Raw genomic sequence first — 25,732 nt, forward strand, 5'->3', positions numbered from 1 at the left:
TAAGAGGCCAGGCAGACGTTGCAAGAATACACCAGTCTCATCTCATCTTCCATGCATTTTACTTCAATAAATGTTCTAAAATCAAAAGTTGTCTGTTTCTGTCTTCTAAATGGCTCACTGAGTCTTTGTCTTAGTGGTGGGGAGGCATGCGGCCAGGTGTGAATAGCCTACTTAGCTGGCAGGTATTCCTACCTGTTACGGCTGGCTCGCCTGGCCGCAACAAACAAAGTCCAGATGGATCAAAAACAAGACAGAAACTGATCTAAAAACAAACCCAGACATTTATTAATCTAAATTACAAACAAAAACCCACAAAGTTCACAAAACCAAAGCTCTCCCCACAAATCACAAGACCCGAAAGAAACTCTCCCCTGCCTCATACTACTGGGCTTATATTAGGCCACAGGCAGGTGGAAGTAATTACGCAACTACCTCCACCTGCACTACCCAGGCAAGCAGAGGCAGGGGACGTAACACCCCCACCCTTAAGACAAAAAAAAAGACAAAAACTAAAGGTCTTTTTTTTTTTTTTTTTTTCCAAATTACTATACAAAACAAAAAATAAATACCAAATGTCCACAAATTGTCCAGAGAAATCTGCCACTGTAGGGACCTGTGTGTCTGCGCGCGTCGTCCTCGACGCCGCAGGGACCTGTGTGTCTGCGCGCGTCGTCCTCGACGCCGCAGGGTACTGTGTGTCTGCGCGCGTCGTCCTCGACGCCGCAGGGTACTGTGTGTCTGCGCGCGTCGTCCTCGACGCCGCAGGGTACTGTATGTCTGCGCGCGTCCTCGCCGCCGCAGGGAAGTGTGATGGCAGATCCCGGACGAGCCCCCATTTTGTTACGGCTGGCTCGCCTGGCCGCAACAAACAAAGTCCAGATGGATCAAAAACAAGACAGAAACTGATCTAAAAACAAACCCAGGCATTTATTAATCTAAATTACAAACAAAAACCCACAAAGTTCACAAAACCAAAGCTCTCCCCACAAATCACAAGACCCAAAAGAAACTCTCCCCTGCCTCATACTACTGGGCTTGTATTAGGCCACAGGCAGGTGGAAGTAATTACGCAACTACCTCCACCTGCACTACCCAGGCAAGCAGAGGCAGGGGACGTAACACTACCCAATGCATATTCATTACAGAAAGGCCATTTGCCCTCCCATTCTCACCTGGTGTTGAAAAATAGTAGTCACAACACTAACTTTTAGCAATTTATTTTATATTTCTCATTGGATTTGCTAAAATATTTTGTCATCTTTTGATACCCAAGACCTTGAAGAACACATTTCAGTGACCAAAAGTCTTATTCACAATTGTTTAGGGTGTTTTATTACAACATTCCTATGCATGTTCAAAACTACTGTTTACAGTTTGTGTGTTTTTAGAGTAGTTTACAATCCACACATTATTATGACCTACTTACTGCTGCCATATTGTTGTAGCTGAAAACAAAGATATGAAACACTTTGGAATCACTGTATATAAAGTTGATGAAATTTACACAAATGTCAGATCATCGCACAATCACCAGTGTGCCTCATTTTACCCTTAGACCCCAGAGAGTTAAAGGTGAAAGACCTGTTTTAAAGATTTAGTTTACAACTGTTTAATTTTTGAAATATATTTAACATATTTTTCTATTGTTCAGTGTTGTAACACTATAGACCTATGCATATTAATATGTTGAAGAGGCTTCAACTTAAAGGTTGTTAATGAACCAGGTTGTTAATAAACCATGAATTGGAAAATGAGGTCAACCCTTGTGGACATTACGTTTCTGATCTATTAAGGTAATTTCAGTGTTGTTAGGTACCGAGTATCGAATTAGCATCGTTTAAGTTTCAAGTATCATTTCAGTAGTGAGTATCGTGATACTAAACCTGGTCTCAGTATCAAAGTCAAAATTTTGGTAACGTGACAACACTAGTGTGACGCCTTTTTTAGTTGCGGCACAGAAACACTGCAGCTGTGCATACACACCGGGCCATCTAAGTGTTACGACATAGTAAAGGCCTTTACGGGAAGCGGCCAGGACACATCCATGGCGGTGCAACTAAGTCATCCGACAGCGTCTCTTAGCACAAAATTGGCCATAAGTCATCAATATTTTATACAATCATCATTATATTCTGTAGATATGTTGGGTGAAGGTATATGGTCATGAGGAGAAAGCCATTTTGAAATTGCTCCTTAGGGGGCGCAATAGTGCCAATGCTTGGACCCCTCCCAACGCCGCTTGCGGATTTAATTATTATTATGATTGATACAAAAATAATTACATGTAACGCAGTAATTATTAACCTATTATATTCGCAAAATTGTGCGAGAATAAAATGATTGGATGGATTATATCGTAAAGACATGGAGAACATAGGTGCAATGTGTGGATGTTTCAAAAGACACCACACCACACCACACAATCTAGTGTCTACCAGCAATAAAAGTTAGTGGCAGTAATCAGTTGTGCTGTGCTGATACAGCCACTGTGGCGACATAGCTCATGAGGTAAGACCGATTGTCTGGCAGTCGGAGGGTTGCCGGTTCAAACCCCGCCCTGGGCGTGTCGGAGTGTCCTTGAACAAGACACCTAACCCCTAACTGCCCTGGCGAATGAGAGGCATAAATTGTAAAGCGCTTTGGATAAAAGCGCTATATAAATGCAGTCCATTTACCATTTAGCCACTAGATGGCGATGCAGTGTAATTCCAGTTGATGCTGTAGTTGCGTTGCTGTAAGATCGTGCCAGATGAACTGAAGTGTAGCACAGCTCGTACACGGCTCCGGCACTGCTTCAGCTGTTAGCAGGGATAATATCGCAGGTCTGACCTTTAATATCATGACTGGCTAGCTAGCTAACTCGTGCCTGTGACTGTGTAAGTCAAAGCGAAAGCTGAACTTAGAACAACGGCAACAAGTGTCAACTTGAGGGTCATATTGTTTGATGTAAATGGTAAACAAATGATATTTACAAAGTGTTAATAGTTATTATCAAATAATTGTGTTATGTAACCGTATTTCTGTATTTTCAAAGAATGAACTAGCTGAGGTAACAGTAAACAGCTCAGAGCGAGCTGGCATCGCCATGGTAACCAACCAACCCTCCTAACGGCCACATTTTAAACAGCATCGTCATGGTTACCGTCACGTTACTTTGGCGAGAGTTAAATAAAGAAGAGCGCAATTTTGTATTGAATGCGTTTTCATTTCACCTTGCTGAATATTTTAAAATTAATGTCAAAAACCCTGACAGACTGTATAATTTGTTAAACTTAAATTGTTTGATGACTTGATGGTTACAAGATTAAGAAGAAAATATTATCATGATGAAAGTAATGTATTTAGCTAATGGGTTATACGAGTTCATTATCAGTTATATTTATCTATTCATAGTGATGACTATTCAGCGTCTTTGAAATGTATAGATGTTTATGAACTGAAGAACATGTCAGGTGAGGTAAAATGCACCACAAAAATGCTGTTTTTTGTGTTTGCAGATGAAATTAATATGTTTGCAAATCACATGGAGAGGGTTATTAGAGCCCAGTAATTGCCTTAGACTATTGTGGATTAGTCAGAATACTTTATGAACTTAATTTGCACACCCCTCTCCCTGTGTTTGTGTGTACATCTCAGGAATGCGTAGGTACATATGTATCAACTGTCAAGGTGAACAATGTCACAAATAATTTGCGTGTGTTTGTGTACGTGCGTGCGTGCATGTTTGTGTGTGTGTGGTCTCTCCACAGGCTGGGTTGGTGTAGTCTCACAGAGGGCTGCTGTGATGTTCTGGCCTCAGTCCTGCGTTCTCCTCACTCAGAGCTGAGAGATCTGGAGCTCAGAGACAACGATCTGCAGGATTCAGGAGTGAGAGCGCTCTCTGCTGGACTGGAGGACCCACACTGTAAACTGCATAGAATGGGGTGAGTACAAACACAAACCCCTTCAATAAATTAGGGCTACAATGTGACTAAATACAACACTGATGTCAATGTTCCTAATGTGAAAACAGACACTCCACAGAACTGAAACAGCATGTTCCTGTTCTTCCTCTTGGTAGAATTTGACTACACAAATGAATGAAGAAAATTAATTAGTCCTGTTTACTGAACTGTAGTGGGGTGTAAACTCAAATGTGTTTGATAATGACTCATTCCACATTCATGTTATTTTAGTTTAACACACACAGCCCTGTTAGTTTATATTATGTTACATTACATTTATTTGCCAGACGCTTTTATCCAAAGTGACGTACAATAAGTGCATACAAAAGGTAATTGGAACAACTACAAAACACAGGTCCGATAAGGTACAATATTTTGCAGTTATTCATTGCCATGAACACATTAAGTCCAGTTCACACAGTGAACATTACTCTGACCTAACCTAGCTAAGTCAAACTAGGAGGCATTACAAGCAACATCTAGACCAGGCATGTCAAACATACGGCCCGCGGGCCGGACCCGGCCCGTTGGATGATTTAATCCGGCCCGGCATAAATTTCTGAGTATGTCAAAAAAAGAAGCGAGTCTCTAGCTTATTTCTATCAAAAGTTATGATTTTTTAAAATAAATACAAACCAAATGCTCCCTCCGGCCGCGGGAGGGCAGTAAATGTGTAAAAGAGCTCACGTCCAGCATGCGGCATTGACACGAGTTAGTACTAAAAATAAACCGGCAATCTTGCTTCACAATTCACCACTACTAAACAAGTTATCGGTCAACACACCCTTCCCAAAATGGCACTGTCAAAAAAAAGAAAAGTGGACACGGAGTGCTTCTTTGAGCTACGAGGGGAAATTAGACAGTTCATGGAGAAGAAGGGACGCCCAGTAAAGGAACTTAAATGCAAGGAATGGGTGCAGGATCTTGCGTTTATGGTTGATATTACACAACACTTGAATACACTTAACACTACATTTCAGGGCCGTAACAGAGTTGTCACTCAATATTACGACAGCATAAGTGCGTTCAAGATGAAACTGTCACTGTGGGAGACGCAGCTATCCAACGGTGACACCGCGCATTTCTCGTGTCTCACAGCTGTGCGTCCGGAGGCACCAGACCGTCCCGATAATGATTTGGAAAAATATAAAGACAACATAACAGATTTGCTGCGAGAGTTTGAGCAGAGGTTTCAGGTATTCAGTGAACTTGAGAACAAATTTGGCTTTTTTCGCTCGCCATTTACAGTGAAGCCTTCTGATATGCCAGCTGACATTCAACTCGAGCTTATTGACTTGCAGTGCGATTCCGCTATGAAGGATAAATTTGGGTCCGTGGGATTGGATACGTTTTATCAATATCTCGTGCCAGGTTACCCCAAAATAACAGCCATGGCTGCAAAGGTTCTATCCATGTTTGGGACTACTTATCTTTGTGAACAGGTGTTCTCCGTAATGAACAATAATAAAACAAAGCAGCGCTCAAGGTTAACAAATAAACACTTGAATGACATTGTTAAATGTGCTGCTACTCAGGATTTGACACCTAATATCGATACACTTGTGAAGGCAAAAAGATCCCAAGTTTCAGGAGCCAGCAGCAGCAAGTAGACTGCAGGAGTGCAGTAAGAGAAAAAAAGTGTGATGACACGAAATTTGTTTGCACTCATGAATACAGATCATTAAAAATAAGATTAATCTGGTTTCATATTAAAGACAATTAATATTGTGCAGTATATTCTCAGCTTCAGTAGGCCCAGCCTAGTAGTTTGATCTGATGTAGTCTAATCTTATTGCCCATGCACGGCTATAACTTTTATTTTGTATTTCTTTTTTTATTTATTTCAAAGCAGTATGACAATTAAGGCGAAAATATTTTTTTCATAGCTCCCACTTGAGTTTGTTTAGTGTGGTGAGTTGGTTCAGGTGTAAAACTGCATTCACTTAACTGTTAAAATAAACCAGTTGTTAACACATTCACCGCCTAACATGAAATCATTTTTTTTTTCCATTGTTGGTGAATAAATGTGTTGTGCTTAGAAAAGATCCCTTGTCATCCGTGATTATAATATGTAGGGTAGGCTACAAATGTAGGCTGAATGATAAAGCATAGTACTGAAAAACAAAGCTAAATATTTGGAGTTGACATTCTTTTACTGATCCGGCCCACCCGAGAACAGAAAGTCTGGATCCGGCCCCAGAGCCAAACTGAGTTTGACATGCCTGATCTAGACAATGATACTGGGCACAATAAGTGCTGGATGGAGGTACATGTAACATGAGTGGCACAGGAGGTACATGTGTAGAAATAGAGGGATTTAAATGATAGAAATGATCTACAGAGTGGTGATAGTTAGTCCAGGTATAGTCTGAAGAGATGCATCTTCAGACCACGGCGGAAGATGGGTAGTGAGGGAGAGGTTCGTAGAGGAACAGGGAGTTCGTTCCACCACTGGCTAGGGTGGAGCTAGGGTGGAGAAGCTCTGTGGTAGAGACAAGATTGAACCCTTTACCCGGATGGCAGGGGGTGCAGTGGTCAAGTGGGCGTATAGGATTTAATCATGTGCTGTAAGTAGACGGGGGCCGTCCTGTTGGCTGCAGTGTAGGTCAGGATCAGGACTTTGTACCTGCTGTGACTGGTAGCCAGTGGAGTGACCTCAGCAGGGGAGAACTTGGGAAGGTTGAAGACAATAAATGTGTGTAAGGTGTGTAACACACTGCTATGTGTTTGACACACAGCCCTGTTAATTTATATTAATGTGTAAGGTGTGTAGCACACTGCTATATGTTTGACACACACAACCCTGTTAGTTTATATTAATATTTGTAAGCTGTGTAACACACTGCTATTTGTTTGATGCACACAGTCCTGTTAGTTTATATTAATGTGTGTAAGGTGTGTAACAAACTACTATGTGTTTGACACACACCGCCCTGTTAGTTTATATTAATGTTTGTAAGGTGTGTAACACACTGCTATGTGTTTGACACACACAGCCCAGTTAGTTTATATTAATGTGTGTAAGGTGTGTAACACACTGCTATATGTTTGACACACAACCCTCTTAGTTTATATTAGTGTTTGTATGGTGTGTTACACACTGCTATGTGTTTGCCGCACACAGTCCTGTTAGTTTATATTAATGTGTGTAAGGTGTGTAACACACTGCTATGTGTTTGAGACACACAGCCATGTTAGTTTATATTAATGTGCTATAAGGTGTGTAACACACTGCTATATGTTTGACACACACAACCCTCTTAGTTTATATTAATGTTTGTATGGTGTGTTACACACTGCTATGTGTTTGCTGCACACAGTCCTGTTAGTTTATATTAATGTGTGTAAGGTGTGTAACACACTGCTATGTGTTTGACACACACAGCCCTGTTAGTTTATATTAATGTGTGTAAGGTGTGTGTGTCCTTCTCTCTGCAGGCTGTCAGGCTGTAGAGTCACACAGAGAGGCTGTGATTCTCTGGCTTCAGCTCTGTGTTCAAACCCTTCACACCTGAGAGAGCTGGACCTGAGATACAATCACCCAGGAGACTCAGGAGTGAGAGCGCTGTCTGCTGCTAAACTGGACACACTCACACTGCTGTAAGTTCAGAGAGTTTCCACACTGCACCTCACACACACACACACACGCACACAAAACGAGTTGGGGCGGGCATGGAGGGCACAGTTCAACTCAGCGTTACTCAAGGGGGATCTTCTGTGGAGGGTGCTGCAGGGGATCACTGCAGTAAATAAGATGTGGTTGTTGTAGTTAGGGGTTTGATCAGGGACACAGTGATGGTGGAGTTTCAGTATTACAAAGCAATGGAGAACCTGAGTGTGTTTCAGAGTGTGTGTGTTATAAGGGTGTTTTATGTTCAGTGGAGGGAGGGGAGCTCTTTTTGCACATGGAATAGGGTGAGGCAATGGAATAAGTTTCCTTTGACAGATTTGTGTATTTTTCATATGATCTTGCTTTTGTGTTTTATTGTGTCTTTGTTTTTATTCATGTGATGTCATTGGTGTGTTGAGAGTGGAAATAAAGGATGGTTAAAATTCAAAATTCTGTTCTGCTGCTTACAGTGTGGACCATGGAGGAGAGAACAGGACCAAACCAGGACCCAGGAAATGTGAGTGTGTATCGACACAGAACACTTTCCATGGGTACACACTCTGCTGTGTGTGTGTGTGTGTGAGTGAGAGAGATTTCTCTCTTACACACATATACACACAAACAGAAACACACATATACACAAACACATACACAGAGGTACTATGACAGCTCTCTCTCACACACACATAATGAGGTGAATATTAATAATGATAATCTCATCAATGTCTCTGGTGTGCAGACGGCTGTCAGTTCACACTGGATCCAAACACAGCGCACAGAGAGCTGTCTCTGTCTGAGGGGAACAGGAGGGCGACATACACACCGGGGAGAGGGCAGCCATATCCTGATCATCCAGAGAGATTTGAGCCTCTGCGCCAGGTTGTGTGCAGAGAGAGTGTGTGTGAGCGCTGTTACTGGGAGGCTGAGGTCAGTGTGTATGAGTGTGGAAGATGGGTTGATATAGCAGTGACAGATAAAGGAATCAGCAGGAAAGGAGGGGGTAATGACTGTAGGTTTGGATGGAATAAAAACTCCTGGATTCTGGAGTGCCTTAAACCCAGTGACTCTGATAAATTCAATGACTCTGATAAACTCAGATTCTGTGTCAATCACGATAAGAACCCAACAAACATACCTCCCCCCCCATCCCCCTACTGCAGAGTAGGAGTGTGTGATGATGATGCTGGTAGAGGAGAGTGTGTGTACAGGGTAGGAGTGTGTGTGGACCGTCCGGCCGGCACTCTGTCCTTCTACAGCGTCTCTGACTCTGACACACTGACCCTCCTGCACAGATTCCACACACACTTCACTCAACACACACCCCTCTGTGCTGGATTTCATGTGTGTGGGATCTCCTCAGTGTCCCTCTGCTAACTGGAGTAGAGACACACACACACACACACACACTCATGTACACACACACACTCACACACACACACACTCTCACACACACACACAAACATGCACGCACACACACGCACATGCGCGCACACACAAACATGCACGTGCACACACACATGCATACACACACACACGTGCGCATACACACTTGCATGCATGCACGCTCACACAAACACACACACTCATGTACACACACACACACCACATTCATATACCCACTCACACACATACAACACACACTCATATACACATACACACACACATACACACTCAGATACACATAGAAACACAGACCCACACCTACACACACACATCCACACACACACACATGCTCTCACACACACCCTTTCTCTCTCACACTCATGCACACACACTCACAAATACACACACTGATGTACACTCATGCACACGCACTCACACACCCGCGCACACACTTGTGCACACACACTCACACTCTTACACACACATACACACACTCTCACACCCAATCACTCACACACCCAATCACACACATGCACACACACACACACACCTACACACACAAACACACACATTCACCAGTGCACTCTCACGCGCGCACACACACACGCATGCATACGTACACACGCTCATAACCGTATGCACACACACTCTCTCTCTCTCATACACAGTCACTCACATCCTCACACATTCACACAAACGCACACACACACACAAACTCATGCACTCACGCACACACACATACATGCGTGCAGAGACACAAACATGTGTCAACACACACACTCCTCAGTGTCCCTCTGCTAACTGGAGTAGAGACACACACACATGTGCGCACACACAAACATGCACACACACACACACACACACACAAGTGCGCATACACACTTGAACGCATGCACGCGCACACACACATATATATATATATACACACACTCATATACACATACACACACACTCAATCACACACTCACACACAAATATAAACACAAACACTCATATACACCTACACACACACACATATACACACACACACACACATACACACACACACTTATATACACACACACTCATATACACATTCACACACAAACACACTCAATCACACACTCACATATATATACATATATATATACACACGCTCACACCTACACAGACACGCACACACACTCACACACACCCACATATATACACACACACTCACATACACACTCACACACATATATAAACACAAACACTCATATACACTTAGACCGTCACACACCCACACCTACACGCACACACACACACACACACATTTACACACACACTCATATACACACACACACACACACTCATATACACTTAGACCGTCACACACCCACACCTACACACACACACACATTTACACACACACTCATATACACACACACACACACTCATATACACATACACACCCACACACACACTCATTCACACATTCACATATATATACACACACACGCACTCACACACCTACAAACACTCTCGCACACTCAGTCACACACACACACACACACCCTCTCTCTCTCACATACACTCCATCACACACACACATACTCTCACACACACCCTTTCTCTCTCAGTCATGCACACACGCTCACACACCTACGCACGCACTCTCTCACACCCAGTCACTCACACACACCTCCGCATAGACACACACAATCTCACACACACACACACACGCATGCAAACATATACACGCTCATACCCGTATGCACACACACACACACACACACTTTCTCTCACTCACACAAAAACAAACATGTGTCAACACACACACATTCTCATTCCCATACGCACGCACACACATACTCATGCACTCACACATGCACACACATGCTTACACTTACATGCGTGCACACACCATATACACATGTATACATAAACATTCTCATACCCATACATACACACACACGTGTATAAACACACACATTCACAAAGGCACTCTCACGCACACACACATACATACACTCATTATTTTGCACGCGCACACACTCAAATACAGTCTCACACACATTCACACAAATGCATGCACACACACTTTCTATTACCCATACACACACGCACGCGTGTGCACACATACTCATGCACTCAATAATACTCACACATGCACACACGCATACATGCGTGCACACACACACACACATTCTCTTACCCATTCACACACGCAACCCGGGCACACACACACACACGCATACTCACGCACTCACACACATGTTCACATCAGCAGTCACTCCCACAAACGTACGCATGCATGCACACACATTCACAAATACACCCACACAAACACACTCTCACCCAATCACACACACGTCGACACACTTGCAACCTTTCTTGAGCAATGCCTTACCACTGCAATTTCAGCTGTGCCCAATATTAACCTCAGTACAGCTTAAACCCTGTACATAAGAGTATGATCTTTTAGCAGGTTCAGGTTAAGCACTCGCTATCTAAATATTATTTTATTTTATTTTTTTTTACATTTTAATACATTTATATTGCAAATGTTCAAGGTGTGTTTATGTACTTTTGATTATTAAAACATTCATGTAACATTGAGAGTAATAATGCCAAAAGATGGCAGAGTAAAATGCTTTTGAAGTAATAATTCTGTCTCCTGAATTTTTTTGAAAAAGAAGTGGCAAACTCCTCCACTTAAATGTGCATTTTACTAGTTTTTACAGTTGCTTTCATTCATTTTCACAAGAGTTCCAATGTGCAAATTTCTGTGGGCAAATGCAGCTAATAGGGAGAATGCAGAATGATCACTGCAGTGTACTTTTTTTTTTTCTGTAAACAATGATGAGTTGAGTTTCCTTATTTATTGAGTCAGGATTTTTTTTTTGTTTTTTTAATATGTTGCTTTAATTTTCTGTATTTTCAGACAACAATCTGCAATGATTAAACCTGAATTATAAAAATATCAGATGTGTTGGTGTTATGATTTATTATTGTGTGATGTATTGAACCCCTGTGACACAGTAGTACTTATTTCATATTCTGTATGGGATTATGTTTGGGCTCAATATGAGTAGATCAGCATGAGGCTAAAATCTGCACAGTTGAAGCAATGAAATGCATTTACAGTAGTGGAAATAAAATCTGTTATAAGAAAAGTTGTGTAGTGTCTGATGAATGCTTGCTTCTGTTGCTGTAGTGTAACCACAACTCAATACATTTCGAAAAGTCACTGCTTGTCTATTGAGCTGGTATGTTTATATTACCTCTCAAATAAATGGTTTTACTGTAGGTTTGAACCTGGATCAACTCTAAATCAGTTTTCATGATACAGTCGTCTCGTATTAGTACAATGTTCTAATGCTTATTGCTACCTGCTTATTGTGTAATTAAGTCAACATGTTTGCAATCCTGACTCGTCACTTCCGTATAATTTTCTCATAATATCCCAGTTGTCCTCAGTCTGAGTTATTTAGTTATTTCATACACAGCATGAGCTGATAAATGAGTTTCCACTGTTTATAATTCGTATGAATAACAATTTTGTTTTCTGAAACTATTAGCTGTTCTTGGTTTACTAGTAATGCATATTAGCTTTCAGCTTACATGTTGAAGTCTCCTGAGGTGATGTACTGTTCTACCCATAGGTGTTTGGTTATGTCTGGTTTAATTTTTTCTTTTATTTATGTTTATAATTTTATTAAACTTTCCTAATTATTATTATTGTGTCTTTGGACCTGTCGGTCTCTTACAGTAAACATGAGAAGCTTGGTTACAGTTCATTTCCACTTTTGACACGGATTTGGTTTAAAATAGTCCATTTGAATGTTAAGAGGCTTGTGTGTAAAAATGATTTATTTAGAGTGTGGGTTGAACATAAACCTAATATCATTACTCTGTCTGAAACATGGTTAAACAGTAAGATTTCTGGCAACGAGATTAACCTCTGAAATTACGTACCTTACAGAGCAGATAATGAGTGAGAGATTTTCCTGAGTCCGAGGGGGGATTTGAACCTGGCCTGTGACTCATCCAAAAGTGGACGCACAACCTGGTGAACTACTAGTGAAGACATAGAACTAGACTAGAATAGAACAGAATAGAACAACCTGGTGAGCTACTAGTGAAAAAGACATAGAAACTGCAAAGTTTTTCTCTTTTTAACGACTGCACTTCTATATACATCCACTTTGCCTGTGTATCCGATGTTTTTATTAGCTGATGTACAGTACCGAAATTTCAAATTGCAAGACATATTGGGATGGCAGGTATGCCATCCCACCAAGTTACGCCTTGGCGGGGGCATGCCCCATACCTATACAGCACCGAGAGTTTGGCACTTTTCAGGGTTCCCCACAGCAATAACCACAACAGCCACAGACACTCAGCCCTTAAAAACATTCAATTCTGTACATTCTAACCCCAATTCAACAGACAGATTTCATAAACAACTTCACATGTCCACACAATAAAGCCCTAAACTAAGGGGATTTCGCGTTTTCTCCTTCTTCTTCTCTTTCTTATTCTTCTTCTTCTCATTCTTCTTCTTCTCATTCTTATTTTTCCTGCCGCCTATCCCACTAACAACGTCTCCCCATTGGACATTTTACTGACACCAGCCAAATCTTCACCTACACGACTCAATCAAAAACGTGCATACACACGCAAAATACCCATACCTTTTTACTCTGAAACATTTCCAGTTTAAACAACTAGTCTGCCTGTGGCCTAGTGGGCAAGGTTACAGTCTTGGGAACGTGGGGTTCTAGGTTCAAGCCCAGCTAGGAACATGTTTCTTCAACCTGCATTTACCCTCACTAATAATTGTCTACTACTTCTCAATTATTGCTTTTGCACCATATCTACCCGCCGTTCACCGAACATATGCACTGCATTATGATGTACCGTCTGCACGTTCAGTTATTAACCGGCTACAATATTGCAAAGCCATATAGATTCAACAAGAGCTCTTCTGTGCTTACTGGCCTGTGTTCTTTAAAAACACGGACAGGATTGCTAATGATATTTCGTGCATTGCACAGCTATGTCATAGTGCTGCACTAACAAAGTCACACACTGGTAAACCTCCGGTTGAAGGATTGAATCCCGCCTCGCCCTCAGGCAGATAATTTCCTCTTTTACACTAACGTTTTCTTACGCTTATATTTGCTTTACCAAAACTCACTCACGGCCACCCATATGCATTTCATGACGGCTAATGTATTCCTTTTATTAAGAAAGTTACACCAGTTCACCACTGTGCTTTTTCTACTAACTATATTTCTTCACTTGGCTACCCTGCAAAACCTTCTTATCAGCAAACGCCACGTTTCTACATTCATGTTACCTCGCCCTGTTCTCTATCTAGCCACATACAATTACTACGTATGTACGTTCTGCAACTCCTCATTAAAACATTACATTTAAATTCATGACTCACTCATAATTATAACAACTTGTACTGAACATGACAAAAGCATGACAGTACAATAGATTTCACATGTTACTTAACCCTACACTTTAATGATGAATGTTTTTACAGACTGTTATATATACCGTTCGATAAGGAAACTAAACTCGCTCATGGTCACTTGATTTACTTCGCACTATAGTCTGTGATCATGTCAACCTTCACTGCTTCATTGTTTCAACTACGCAATTTCATCATTTCTCCTAATTTATCTCACACTGTTGTAATTTTCATATGCAAAGCCTGCTCGGACATATGTGTCTGCTCCTATTCTCCACTATCAAATTTTCCGGTTCTAGCTTAGCAAAACAGCGAAGAGGATTCCTTCCTGCAGACAAGCCAATCAAAATGCCTTATAAACCTTACAAACATTAAAAGTGCATCTCCACGAAATAACAGACAACAGAGCAGGACAGAAGAGTATACAAGTTGCGACCTAGGGAGCTCTAATTCTACGGGCCTGCTTTTGTCAATCAAGGCTCGTTGGATGGCCGTCAAATCCGTGAGTACATACACTGGCCATATTTCACCTGCGCTTCTGATGCGTTTACACTTATGCGACCGCACCCTTTGTCACAGCCACTGTTTTACATATATAGCAAACCGAAACTGCTAAACGGTACACGCTCATCAGACTGTACAAATTCACATAAGGATAGCCATAATCCACAACCGTTTCTTACAGGGTCACTTCGCATTTCTCACTCTCATAATAAAACGCTTTGCAAAAAGAAATGATATCTCATAAAAAACACGTTTTCAACGTACAAAAATGCCAAGTTACTCACACATACAAGACATACACCGTCTATAACTCATTCATTCAGACTGCAAAAATCCAGGCCTGCGATTAAAAGTATTGATATCAAAATGACGCCAAGTTACGGTACTACAAACAATATAGGCTATCTTGCCTCACCAAAATTACATAAGATGTATTCCAAAGCAATGCTACCCAATATTTCCTCAATTCTTTCAAGTCACTTGGCCCTGTGTTTTGTAATCTTACCATTTTACAATGTCATGCAAACTTTGTGTCAGATCAAAGTGTCAAATATTTCGAATTGCCTGATGGAACACATTGAAATTCATGTAGAAAACTGCTAGTGAGTAACTACAGGATGCATATTTCTCCAGAAAACATATGTTTATAATCGCTTCTGAACTGAATTTCAGTAAATGTACAAGTTATTGTATATTTGCTACGTACAAGAAGTACTGCATGTAAAATACATATTGTACATACATACATGGAGAACTTCTTCATCCCCATGGGGACATTTCCCTGGCAGCATGTTACATTCACATGTACGAACACACACTTATACCAAGAAACATACTATCATTCACGCAACAGAAAGGCTGGCCAGCGAAATACATACATACCAATACAAATTGGACATACACATGCCTGTTCAATCAATCTTGACTGTGAGAAAGCCATCCACACATGTGTTTGGCCTGCCCATGCTTATACACACAGAGCCAAGTGACTTGAAAGAATTGAGGAAATATTGGGTAGCATTGCTTTGGAATACATCTTATGTAATTTCGGTGAGGCAAGATAGCCTATATTGTTTGTAGTACCGTAACTTGGCGTCATTTTGATATCAATACTTTTAATCGCAGGCCTGGATTTTTGCAGTCTGAATGAATGAGTTATAGACGGTGTATGTCTTGTATGTGTGAGTAACTTGGCATTTTTGTACGTTGAAAACGTGTTTTTTATGATTCTATGTATACTGTATTTGTGATGATGTAATCAGGCAGGAAAAAGAAGGAAAAAAATCCCCTAAGTTTGGGGCTTTATTTTGTGGATCTGTGAAGGTGTTTGTGAATTCTGTTTGTTGAAATGGGGTCAGAAGGCACAGAAATTGATGTTTTTAAGGGCTGAGAGTCTGTGGCTGTTGTGGTTATTTCTGTGGGGAACCCTGAAAAGTGCCAAACTCTCGGTGCTGTATAGGTATGGGGCATGCCCCGCCAAGGCATATCTTGGTGGGATGGCATACCTGCCATACCAATTTTACAATCCCTATTAGACTGGATAGTCGTTAGTCAAATCGAATCAAAAATAAAAAATAAAAAAAAATAAAAAAATTTATATGGCGCATTTCACAAACAATTGTCACAATACACACAGACAACCCTGGCCTAAACCCCCACAGGAGCAGGACTAAGGCAACAGTGGCAAGAAGAAACTCCCTGTGGCAGATGGGAAGAAACCTCAGAAGGAACCAGGCTCAAGGGGGGAACCCATCCTCCTCTAGTCGGCTCAGGGTGCAAGTTTAATGAACCGCACGGTCAGTCAGTCAATGTTCACACTGATCAAATTAGTGGCAGCTAAGTGACAGTCCTGAGGAGACGGCTCAGATGATGGGCGGGGCCGGGTGGCGGTGGTGGGGAGTGGCAGGCGGTGACAGAAGTGGGCAGGGTGGAGACGGCGACGAAAGAGGGGTCGGACCGCAGTGGTGGGGGAGTCCCGATGACAATCATCCTGATCGTATTTTAAAAGCTAGTGTTTTGCTAGTGCATGATCATTTACTGTATGTGTTTCTCATGCCTTCAATCAATATTTCGCCTGTCAGTTCTTCTTAGATCCTAAACTCTTGCAAGTTTAGTTCTAATAATAAACTTTTGTCCCTTTTTCGTTCAAGAAAATATTACCTAGGGATGTTCTGTGCTCTATTAATGAATTCATAGAAGGTTTTGGTGTAGGTCTTGATCGGTTGGATCAAGTTGGCTTCTCATGTTCTTGTTCATCCAATTGCTGATTTATTTAATCTTTCTTCATCCACTTTGAATTATCTGTTATATGGAAGTGTGCTGGAGTCACTCCACTGCTTGGAGGAGGGGACTCTCCAAATCTCAGTAATTAGACCTGTATCTATAATTTGTGCTGCAGAAAAGTATTTTAGAAAATGAAAATTCATTATCTTAATGCTCATTATAATTTATCCCCATTTCAGTCTGGCTTCAGACTTAATCATTCCACAACTACCACTCTTATAAAACTTACAGATGATGTGCTTTCTGCATCGGACACAGGGAAACTTACAGAAGCTATTTTCATTTACCTGACTAAAGCTTTTGATTTGGCTGATCATCGTCTATTTTCAGATAAGCTTTTCTCCATTGGGTTTTTGAAAGCACTCTTCAGGAGGCAGGCGTGGACGTGACAGTGACTACTGTCCGCAGATGACTTAACGAACAGAGCTACGGAGGCCACACTGCAAAATGGAAACCACTAGTTAGCTGCAAAAACATGATGGCCAGGTTGCAGTTTCCTGTGAAGTATCTAAAAAAGCCTGCAGAGTTCTGGAAAAAGGGCTTGTGGACAGATGAGACCAAAATTCACTTGTATCAGAATGATGGCAAGAGCCAAGTGTGGAGGCCAAAAAGAACTTCCCAAGATCCAAAGCATATCATCTGTGAAACATGGTGGAGGGGCCTAAATATATTATACATATATATAATAAAATAAGCTAACATTAAACACTGGGAGGTCTTTGATTTGATAAGGTACCTTTTACAGCCCTGTTATTTCATTTATGGGTTGTACCCTGTACAACATGTAACAAAGAAAATTGCTCCATATATCTTTGGGATCATTATTTTTTTCCAATCTTTTGGTTGGTATTAATTCAAATGATTATGTTTCTATTACAATGTCCAACCATTTTTTGAATGCTGGTCTTTGAAATAACATTCTGTGTGTCTATTTTCATTTATGAATGCTTTTGTTACAAATGAATGGCGCAGATTAGAATATGTAGGTCTATGCAGTGCAGGAGGACAACAAAGGAGTGAGGTGTGTGTGTGTGTGTGTGTGTGTGTGTGGTGTTGTGTGCGTGCACATGTATTGTGATGTCTATTATTTATTTTTGATATGTTCATGTTTAGGAAAAGTCCTATGAAAAATGAAAGAAGCATCAGTGAAAAAAGACAAGTGAAATGGAACAGAGAAAACAGACAATGAGAAGTGCAGAGTGTGACGAACCGGCTCGTATGTCCGACACATGAAATCACGCGACAACCGAGTGAAGGAATAACAAGAATTTATTACGCAAAAATCACAGTCACAAAGAACTGGCTGGAAATGCCAAAACGTGCTGCGCAGTGAGTTGGCAAATTGACAAGCTGGCAAGCTACTACGCTGGTGAGTCAAAAAAAAAGGCAAGCTGGTGAAAATGAAGAGAGAGCTCCAGCTGGTAGAACTGGAACTGACCAGCGCAGGTAAGCAATCCGCGGCCCGCCCCCCAGCTGGAAGCAATTAAAGGTGATCGCTGGCTTCCACAAATGGCGTCAAGAGATTACCTGCTCAAATGAATATAAGAAAAAAGGTGAAAAAACACAGGGCGGGCGCCAGGCGTGACACGCCCCCACCCAAAAGACGTAACCAATAGGTGGCGGCATAGCCAAATCATATTTTACACAACTCATACAATTCATTTTTTCACACAACAAGTTTCATTAATTGTTCCCTCCACCATCAGGCCCATCATATCGCCTCACTCATCACGTCACCTTCTGTTCAGCACCTCCTTTAGCTCCGGCTTTCTTCCACCCTGTGGTGCGCCCCCACAGGATAAAGACAACAAGGCACACGCAGAGATACAGAGAGAAAAAACAACAGGCGGAGCAAGGGCTATGGCACTATACAGGTGCACGGCTAAGAGCATCTGCAATTAGGTTTTCTTTTCCTTTAATATGTTTAACTTCTAGGTCGAAGGGTTGAAGAAATAAGGACCATCGCATTAAACGGCGATTGTGATTAACCATAGAACGTAAATATGTAAGGGGATTGTGGTCTGTATACACCACTAACGGTCCTGGCACCGAGTGCTAAAATGAGAGCTAAGGTTTCCTGTTCTATGACCGAGTACCGGGTTTGACAAGGGGTGAATTTTCGTGAGAAATAACAAACCGGATGCTCTAAGTCGCCTGCTTGTAGCAAAGCAGCGCCAGCGCCTACCCCACTAGCATCCACTTGTAACACAAACGGACGATCGAAACGAGGAGCAGCAAGTACTGGCGCACTGCAAAGCAAGGCTTTTGCCGATTTAAAAGCCATTTCACATTGGTCCGTCCAGTGGAAGGAAACTTTGCCACGTAATAAGTTTGTGAGCGGAGCTACCACTGTGGAAAAATTCTCACAAAACCCCCAATAGTACCCGACCATCCCCAGGAAACGCATTAGCTCTTTTTTTGAAGACGGTACAGGGAAGTTGGCTATTGCAGCAACCTTACTTGATACCGGCTGAACTTTCCTTTGCCCCACGACCTTACCCAGGTAAGTCACCGTCCCTTTAGCAAATTCGCACTTTGCTAAGTTGATGGTTAACAAGGCCTATGCCAGGCGGTCAAACAAGGCCTCCAACCTTGTCATGTGTTGTGGCCAGGTGTCGGAACATACCACCACATCATCCATATAGGCCGCACAGCCTTCCAAGCCCTGAAACACCCGATTCATTAGCCGTTGGAATGTGCTAGGCGCATTTTTTAAACCGAATGGCATTACCGACTAGGAAAATAGCCCATTATGGGTAATAAATGAGATCTCCTGAGCACGCGGCGTAAGAGGCACTTGCCAAAATCCCTTGAGCAGATCTATTTTAGAGACAAATTTAGCTGACCCGACCTGATCTACACAATCTTCCATTCTTGGTAAAGGAAAACTATCGGTTTTAGTGACAGCGTTCACTTTACGGAAGTCGGTACAAAAACGATATGTCCCGTCAGGTTTTCCTACCAAAATACAGGGAGAAGACCACTCAGAAAACAAAGGTTTAGCAATACCGTTTTTAATCATATCATCCATCTCCATGTCCAAGTACCGTTGCTTGGGTAATGGGACTCTATAAAAACGCTGTTTTATGGGAATTGCGGAGCCCACATCAATATCATGAGTTAAAACATTTGTACGACTAGGGACATCAGGAAATAAACAAAGGTATTTTTGAACCAGGTGGATCAGGTCAGCATACTGTTCATTTGGCATGCAATAATCCTCCAAAGATCGAAGGTACCCAGAATTTTTTTACTTTCCTCCGAAAACACCTTCCGCCAAAATGTCTTCCCCTTCCCCTTCATCACTGGTCGGGGACATATCATGACTGGCCAAGTCACGGCCCTCTGCAATCGGGGACAACAGAACAGATTGAACCAGAAGGGCAGGCTTGGAAGACTGCAGGCTCAAATAATTCCACAGAATGGTAAGGTTTAAGGAGATTAATATGACACAACTGTACTTTTTTTTCTAAGGTCAGGCGTAGAAATTAAATAATTCAAATCAGAAACAAATGTTTCTACTTTATAAGGACCCACAAATTTGGCGTGAAAGGGATTAGGCATAGGTAATAACGCCAGTACGTAATACCCAGGGTTAAAACTGTGAACCTTGGCCTTGCGATTAAACAAACGTTTCATTTTTGTTTGTGCCTCTCCCAGCGCCTTTTGGGCCGCAGCACAGGCGTGATACAGTCGGTATCAGAAGCCACTGCAATAATTTAAAATATTTTCAGGAGGTTTTCCTGTTTTCCACTCATTGGCTAACACAGCTGTAGGACCCAGAATCTTATGTCCGAAAACCAGTTTGTTAGGACTGAACCCCAGACTTTCTTGCGCAACTTCTCTTATGGCTAACCGAAGCCAAGGAAGACCTTCTTCCCAGTCTGCTCCCAATTCGGTACAGTAAGAGCCAAGAGAGATTTCAAGGTTGAGTGAAATCGCTCTAAAGCTCCCTGACTCTGTGGGTGATAAGCAGTGGAAATGTTATGTTGCATTTTTAGTTGTTTCAACGCTTTATGGAACTGTTTGGACATAAAGTTCGACCCTTGATCGGTTTGGATAATCAAAGGGATACCAAAAGTTGACATAAAAGTGGTTAATGCCCTTTGAATGGATTTAGTGGTGATGGAGCGAAGCGGATAAGCTTCAGGATAGCGAGTACTCTGACACATTATTGTCAGTAGATAACTATGTCCTACACGGGAACGAGGCAGTGGACCAACACAATCGGCCAAAAGATATTGGAAAGGCTTAGACACCGCTGGAATAGGACACAAAGGGGCCACTGGTAAGCTTTGGTTCGGTTTTCCCGTGATCTGACAGGTGTGACAAGTTCTAATATAGTCAGCAACATTTTTCTTTAGTTTTGGCCAAAAGAATCTTTGCATCACCCGGTTATAACTTTTTCTAACGCCAGTACAGCCTGCTGTTTCGCCATGGGAAAGACGCAACACAGCCTCTCTGAACATAGAGGGAACAACGATCTCGACCACGTGGTCGCCAACAAATGTGTCTGTCCTCAAACCCCATTTACGGCACAATAATCCTTTATCTAAAAAATAGCCAGACTGCATGTCCTCTAATTTATCTTCTGAAACCACTTTATCAAACAGATCTTTTAAAGTAGGATCGTTCGCTTGTTCTTTAATTAGTGTCTCGCGAGAGACCCCGAAAAGTGAGACCGGAAAGGCGTCACCTTGTGCGCCCCCACTGGAAAACACGCCTTCCTTGACAACCGCATCAGACACATCTTTAACAGAATCAGTTTCGACTTTTATTTTATCATCACCGTTAAAATCAGTCCATATGTCAACAGTAGGAACTTCAGAGTCAAACTTTTCAACTGCAACAGGTTCGGTTTCACTGATAGAACTTTCTCGCTGTTCATTTAATTCAACAGCGGGGGTAGGCATAGCAATGTCTGGCATAGACCTTACTGGTGTAAGCTCTTGGGATTCCAAATCACCAAAGATAGTGTCCCGAAGACTATACAACAAGGTATCATTTTTATTTTCCACCGCACACTTGCGAGTCATAGAACGTGTAACGGCACATGAAGTAGCCTAAAAACTTTCGGGAATTGCTTACCCACTTCGTCTTCACACTTGTGCGGATTGTCTGTTACCACTGGGAAGAGTGCGCCACCTACCGCCTGGCCAGCTAGGTCATTCCCGAGCACAACAGACACACCTGGTACTAGAATCTCAGGACAAACTCCCATCACGACCTCTCCATTCACCAGTTCTGAAGACAAAGTAAGCATATGTAATGGAACAGTTGTATATCCTACCACAGTCTGAATAATAACACTGCGGCCAGTATACGAGTCCGCAGAGAAAGGTAAAACGTTAGCCAATATTAAACTTTGTGAAGATCCTGTATCTCGCAAAATATTCACTGGCTTCTTATTTTTCAATGAAACTACTCCACTGGAAATGAAAGGAGTGTAATCAGAGGCTTCGCCTCAAATTAATGACTTGTCTTTTTGATCAATTGAGCGAGGAGGAGAAATTAGCTGAGAATTTGACTTTACCATAAGACCGACATATTTAGGGTCTTTACGGTTTTTACTAGGACATTCGTTTATCCAATGCCCTTTTCCGTGACACCCATGACAGAAGCGAGTGAGGATCAATTTCCCATCAGTGCCAGCTACTTCTTTCGCCTGGGATGAACTGCCTCTCTTGGAGGTAGACTGACTAAAACCAGACCCGGAAGACTGCGAACGAGAGTCAGAACCCCTTTGGAAAACCCCCTGAGAGGAACCACCCTGGTGGGAACCACCACGGAAGCCTTGATTTGCAAAACTACCTTTCCTAAGAACAAATTCATCGGCTAATACCGCTTCAGTTGCGGTACAGGTTTTACGCTCAGTTACATAGGTGGCAACATCCTCTGAAACAGAATTTTTAAACTGTTCCAAGGTTATTAAATCACGCTGTTTCTCATAAGTATCGGCTCCAGTTGCATCACACCACCGTGTGAAATGGAGTAACATTTCACGGGTCAGCTCTACATGGGTTTTACCCTCTCCACGCCTCCATTTTCGAAACTTTAAACGGTATGCCTCAGGCACCATCTCATAACTTTTCAAAATGGCTTCCTTAACCGCATCATATGGCAATGTTTGTTCCTCACTGAGAGCAGAATACGCTTCTTGAGCTTTACCGACCAAGACAGACTGCAGCAGAACTATTTGATCGTTTTCAGGCCATTTACAAGTTTTTGCAAGTCGCTCAAATAAAACAAAAAGTGTCCGAATCTTTCTCTGAAAATTTAGGAAGGAGTCTTAAATTACGTGCAATGTCAGCGTGATTACCCGCTGTCGGATTCAAAGAATGTCTATGAGAGCTTTGCTCTTGTAATCGGTCACGCTCTAAGGTCAGATTAGCTTGTATGCGGACTTCTTCAAGCCTTAATTTCTCCAATTCAATTTCTTTTTCTCCTCATTTCATTTCCATTTCACTCTTTTTCTTTCTCTCATTTTTAGTTCAAGTTTTCATTTCAAAATCATATTTCATTTTTTTCAATGAAGTCTGTTCCTGAAATGACCGTTCCGGTTCTGACTCAGACCCAGACACGGACTCAGATCCAGATACTGGATCCAGTACGGGTTTTTACCCAAAACACTATACCCTGTTCCGAGGCTAGTTGACGTGCCAGATCACGCAACTCCTTTCTTTTGTGTAGATGTGGGAGTACCACCCCAAAATTTTAACTCTGCTTTACTAAAGGTCAAAAACACTATCTGAAGGTTCTTGAATAAAAATTTTTAACCTTCTCACTCTCGACTTTTGTCATGTCCTGCGCCATTATGAAATTTTAACACTGTTTTCACCGCTTTGAAAAAATGAACACTACATTGGGATGCCATCCCGCCAAGTTACGCCTTGGTGAGGGCATGCTCCATACCTATACAGCACTGAGAGTTTGGCACTTTTCAGGGTTCCCTACAGAAATAACCACAACAGCCACAGACACTCAGCCCTTAAAAACATTAAATTCTGTACATTCTGACCCCATTTCAACAGACAGATTTCATAAACAACTTCACATGTCCACACAATAAAGCCCCAAACTAAGGGGATTTTGCGTTTTCTCCTTCTTCTTCTTATTCTTCTTCTCATTCTTATTTTTCCTGGCGCCTATCCCACTAACAACATGTCTCCCCATTGGACATTTTACCGACACCAGCCAAATCCTCACCTACACCACCCAATCAAAAACGCGCATACACACGCAAAATATCCATACCTTTTTATTCTGAAACATTTCCAGTTTAAACGGCTAGTCCGCCAGTGGCCTAGTGGGCAAGGTCCCAGTCTTAGGTCAAGCCCAGCTAGGAACACGTTTCTTTCACCTGCTGTTACCCTCACTAATAATTGTCTACTACTTCTCAATTATTGCTTTTGCACCATATCTACCCGCTGTTCACCGAACGTATACACTGCATTATGACGTACCGTCTGCACGTTCAGTTATTAACCGGCTACAATATTGCAAAGCCATATGGATTCAACGGGAGCTCTTCTGTGCTTACTGGCCTGTGTTCTTCTTTAAAACCACGGACAGGTTTGCTAATGATATTTCACGCATTGCATAGCTATGCCATGGTGCTGCACTAACAAAGTCACAGACTGGTAAACCTCCGGTTGAAGGATTGAATCCCACCTCGCCCTCAGGCAGATACTTTCCTCTTTTACACTAACGTTTTCTTACGCTTTTATATTTTCTTTACCAAAACTCACTCATGGCCACCCATATACATTTCATGAAGGCAAATGTATTCCTTTTATTAAAAAGTTACACCAGTTCACCACTCTGCCATTTCTACTAACTATATTTCTTCACTTGGCTACCGTACAAAAACTTCTTATCAGCAAACGCCACGTTTCTAGATTCATGTCACCTCGCCCTGTTCTTTATCTAGCCACATACAAACAATTACTACGTATGTACGTTCTGCAACTCCCCATTAAAACATTACATTGACAATCATGACTCACTAACTACTAGTACTGAACATGACAAAAGCACACCAGTGCAATAGATTTCACGTTACTTGTCAACTGTCAACTCTTTCAACCAGCTTCAGATAGGGCCGCCTGACTGCACGCTCATTACTGACTGAAAACTATCCCACAAATTGAATTCTTTATTTTCCAGGGCCAATTTAACAGTATGGTGTCTTTATCCCAGGGGGTGTCCAATCTTATCTGAAAAGAGTTTGAGTGTGAGTGCAGGTTTTTGTTATAGACCAGTCCTAAAACACCTGGTTCTATTTGAAACCAAGAATAGTTACTTAGTTGAACCAGGTGCATTAGTGGTGCTGGACTAAAACAAAAACCTGCACCCAACCAGCCCTTTTCGGGTAAGACTGGAAACCCCTGCTTTAAACCAGTGGTTCTCAAAGTCAGTCCTAGGGCTCCTGTGTATACTGGTTTTCTTTCCAAGCACAATTGCAATTCCAGAATTTAAAAAAGCTGTTTTTTCTTCATTAGAGGCTTTTCATGTTTAGAGGGATTATTTCTCCTCTCAAGTGACATTATGTCAGGAATAGGC

The 25,732-nt window shown here is 41.9% G+C and overlaps 1 protein-coding gene and 1 long non-coding RNA gene across 2 annotated transcripts in view; one reads left to right on the top strand and one right to left on the bottom strand.

Annotated features, from left to right (window-relative positions):
• Window positions 1-2,675, bottom strand: part of LOC135242451 (uncharacterized) — a 641,023-nt gene extending 638,348 nt beyond the window's left edge. The window contains exon 1 of the long non-coding RNA XR_010326337.1: window positions 2,488-2,675. This is a non-coding gene — a long non-coding RNA (uncharacterized LOC135242451). The remainder of the gene's footprint in view (window positions 1-2,487) is intronic.
• The window catches only part of LOC135242400 (protein NLRC3-like), a 1,894,071-nt gene that overhangs the window by 867,232 nt on the left and 1,001,107 nt on the right, over window positions 1-25,732 (top strand). The gene's annotated exons all lie outside the window — the stretch shown is intronic.

The sequence above is a fragment of the Anguilla rostrata genome, chromosome 16, assembly GCF_018555375.3.
Source record: "Anguilla rostrata isolate EN2019 chromosome 16, ASM1855537v3, whole genome shotgun sequence".
Lineage (NCBI taxonomy): Eukaryota > Metazoa > Chordata > Actinopteri > Anguilliformes > Anguillidae > Anguilla > Anguilla rostrata.